This window comes from Nicotiana attenuata, unplaced genomic scaffold (genome assembly GCF_001879085.1).
Source record: "Nicotiana attenuata strain UT unplaced genomic scaffold, NIATTr2, whole genome shotgun sequence".
NCBI classification, from domain to species: domain Eukaryota; kingdom Viridiplantae; phylum Streptophyta; class Magnoliopsida; order Solanales; family Solanaceae; genus Nicotiana; species Nicotiana attenuata.
The window spans coordinates 191777-195982 of NW_017671521.1; the positions used below are offsets into that span (position 1 = coordinate 191777).

Sequence of the window (4206 nt, forward strand, 5' to 3'; positions counted from 1 at the left end):
CATCTTATTGGGTGTTGTTTTCTACTTTGTCTAATCCTTTTGGATTTTTTGCTCTTAAAAGATTAATATCTATAAATGACTCATTATGCATTATATATATATAGTAACAAGGTCAAAGACATGGTTTAATTTGTAGAAAAGGAAATGAGGAAGCTTTGGCTCTGCTTCAACTTCAACAGCTCATTTCTGCTTCCTAATAAGAGCTTCAACTTCAAGAACTCATTTCTATTTCCAACTAAGTGCAGATTTCTTAGTGTTAGAAACAAAGGTAAGATACACTTACTGAAAATCTTGAAACAATTTTTTTGTTGTTGTTGTTGTCCCACCTCAAGGCCTAAGTTGATGATTTGTAATGACAGGAAATAGAAGTGGATTAGTGAATCTTTACAAGGATATGGAGGCTTGTTCAGGATACAATGATATACAAGTTATGTGGGAGATTATTCACTCCAATGTCAATGAAACCAAATGCAAGAAAAGGTCTTTTTGCTGGAGATCTCATAACAAGATAGTCCAAGCATCTCCTATCAGGATATGAGACTTCAGTATAAGATATATGCTTACATCATCGAATTGCTTTGACTTCCTATATCCATATCTTCGCTCCATGGAAGAATATGTTATACTGCTTAAACACGGAAAAATTAAAATTTTAGATCTTGAATTTTGTCCTCTGTTCCACCACCATGCATCGATGAGTGGTGCAGCGCCATTTGACGGTTATGATGTCTTTTCTCATAGTTGGTACAGTCAAGCTTTTTACTGACATAATAATTATGCTTCTCACTTCGATGAATTTGCAATACTTTTCTTACGGATCGAAATCTATTTTCAAATAGTTTGGCAAGGAAATTTTGAATCATGTATATAGGAACCTTTGTTATGTCGAGGAAGAGGCAAATTCGAAAATAAAAAAGATAAAGAACACCAAATTTTAATACGGAAAATCCTTCAAATCGAAGGTAAAAACTACGGGATCATAAAGATCCAAAAAGCTCCACTATAACAATAAGAGGGTTACAAAAGTTCTCCAAATTGGCTACACAACAAGGGCCAAACACGGAGCAACAATAGCAACAAGAGCAACAACTAATCAATTGAAGAAAGAGTATAATCCACAAAACGAAACTGCTGTTCGAGGCTCGAAATCAGATGCTACGAGCCCCCAAATCCAATCTCTACCGTTCAAATCCAAGACCAAGATGTTACGAACATTCAGTCAAAATTTCAGCCCGATCCAACGGTTAACGAATCAGAAAACGTGATTTGAAGTTGGCTGGTCGGAATAAAAATCTACAGCAAAACAAATACTTTTTTTTTCTCTTCTCTCTTGATGAAAGCTCTCTCAAAACCCTACTCTTATGTGCTTAAGTCTTTCAAAGACTTGTATTAATGAGCATAGAATAATTCTCCAAGGTTGTCCTATTTATAGATCATGAGTGGTGCTTTCTCTTAAAGCCAAAACCTACTCAAAATAAGAATAAACCGAATCCAATTTCAAATAGGATTGGAAACCAAAAGAGAATAGGATTAGGCCATTGGGCCTTTGGCTGAACAACATGGGCATGTGCCCAACAAACTCCCCCTCCAGCCAAGGGGCCAAATGTGTCTTCAAGTAGAGGAACTATTGGCAGGCTTCATGCCTGCCAATTTTCTACAAAATTCATGTTTATCTTAAGTTGTTCTTTTCTAAGAGATATTACATGATCACTTTGATATTCAATGGTAATGGATCATTGAACTAGCAAACTTAGCAAGATGAGAACTCTTCTTAATTCCTCATCAAACTATTATCATTTCTTGAAATATAAGCTGACATTATTAATCTTCTAGTATTAAGCCTGATCATGACTTGAATTTAAAGTAACAAAAAATTCTATTACATTATTGGACAACCAGAGAAGATTTTTAATATGGAAACTGCATAATAGATCATATAAAACAAAGGAGACTGAATTGGGAGGCTGCCACGACCCAAAATCTAATTAACCGCGATGACACTAAACCCAACCCGCTAGGTAAGCGACCTAACAGTCAACACAATCCAAATATGATTAATAAGGAATCAATGATGAATTAACTGAACTTTTATACAATAACGCAGGGACCGGTAGTACAAGTTACGACCCGCTAAGACTTAGGTTTTACAAAGCTAGTATGAAATAATATAACATCTGTTTGGAATATATATATATATATATATATATATATATATATATATATATCATTACCAACCTCGGCGAGATAATAGAATCAAGGATTATAAATGATACTCGCTATCACCTGTAAAGTTCATAAATTCCAACAAAGATAGAATAGAAACATGATCAAATCATAAAATCACAGATAAAAATCACTTTGGTGCTTATATATTTTCCCAGCGTATTCAGCTCAATCAACAATCCATCATATAAAGAAGATATGAAAATAAATCAGGTAAACAACCAAGGAAATTGCAAGTAAAGAAGAAATGCAATAACCAAATATCAATCCGTTGCGGCGCACAACCCGATCCAAATAGAAATCACATCAGGCTTTCAGGCCCACATCAGAATCTCAGTAACTGAACCAAACCAATAACCAGCTCTACTAGAGTTCACATCAACCAGAAACCCTTCGGTTTCTTACAATCCGCATGTACACCATCAAGAGAGAAACATGAGAGGGTGACCCTAGGGGGATGGATCCATATCCACACGCTGCACGGACAACGCATGTGCTGCACGGATAACTCACGTGCTACGCGGATAACTCATGTGCCAATAATATTAATATCTGGATCCGCACAGAAAACTCATATGCTGCATGGACAACTCACGTGCAAATGATATAACAACTGCACGGACAACTCACGTGCTAATGATCACAATTATCCCGGCGTGGTCACAAGCTCTGTATCACTATCTGCACGGCGTGGTCACAGGTACTATATCACAATCCGCCCAGCGTGGTCACATGCACAATATCACAATCCGCCCGACGTGGTCACAAGCACAATATCACAATCCTCCCTACTGTGAGCATGTGATTTTTGCCCTATATGAATTACTCCCATAATGTCAAAACAAAATAATTTCTTTTCATTATTTGCAATTTTGTGGATTTTTGTGGCATTTCTGTTGATTGTTTGCATTTGTTTGTGCATGTTTATTTTATTTTAATTAATAGAAAGTACAAAACTATATATTGCATTTGCATTTAGGATTTAATTGTACATATTTTTTAATTAGTAATTAAGGTTTTACAAAAATAGAAAATCACAAAAAATAATTTATTTTTTGCATTGCTTCATTTTTATCTTTGAATTTTGTTATGTTTGTTATTTAATTAATTGTGTTAATTGTCAATTAGAGTTTAATATAATTGGGTAAGTTAATTTAGTTTTTAAGAGTTGATTTAGATTTTTATTTTAATTTGAAAAAGACAAAAAGGAGGTTTTTAGTTTAATTTGAAAAGAAAAAAAAGAAAAAAAAAAGAGAAAAGGAAATAAAAAGCAAATGAAGAAAATCGGATTCTTGGGCCACTTCAGATCAGCTTCCCCAAGCCCAAACGAATCTTGCCCAAGTCCAGTTCTGTGACCCACCCAAGTCCAATTCAAACGGCGTCGTTTTGTAACAGCTAGCCTGGGCCGTTGATCTCTGGTGATCGGACGGTTCTGGAACTATGGGGATCTTTATACATAACTGTCCGAAAATTCACTCCCCCCCCCCCCCAATCGTCTCCTTCCTTCAGAGATACACCCTCTAACCCTAGACCCGCCGCCCTGAGTTTCTTCACCATTTCCGGCCGGCAGCGGAGCTTAAACCGCCACCAAACAGCCTCAAATGTCTCCCCCGCAACCCTCAAGCCCCACTGAACATGAGGATAACACGAAATTCCCCAGAATCCCCACCTTTCCCCTTCAATTCCAAATCTGAGAATCCAAAAAAAAACCTAAGCCATCCCTGATGTCGATTTTTATGTATCTGAGGCCCGATATGACTCAAGACTTACGTTAGTTGATTGTTCTCCCTCCGAACAATGGATTAATGGAAGTTTTGGCTCACTCTGGGAATTACCAGTCTTCAACCAGACCATGGACGCCGGCCAAGTTCGTCGCCCTCGTCGATTTGTTCCAGTCAAAACCAGTATCACTCCTTCTCCTCTTCTTGTGCCCATCTTTCCGACTCTTGTTTGTGTAGTGTAAATTAGTTCTAGCTCGCTTAA

The 4206-nt window shown here is 36.9% G+C and overlaps 1 long non-coding RNA gene across 1 annotated transcript; it reads left to right on the forward strand.

The window, feature by feature from the left end:
- On the forward strand, positions 1–657 carry LOC109208772. The gene is made up of 2 exons (XR_002065258.1): positions 1–268; positions 360–657. It is a non-coding gene; the product is annotated as an uncharacterized LOC109208772 (long non-coding RNA).
- The last annotated feature ends 3549 nt before the right edge of the window (positions 658–4206 follow it).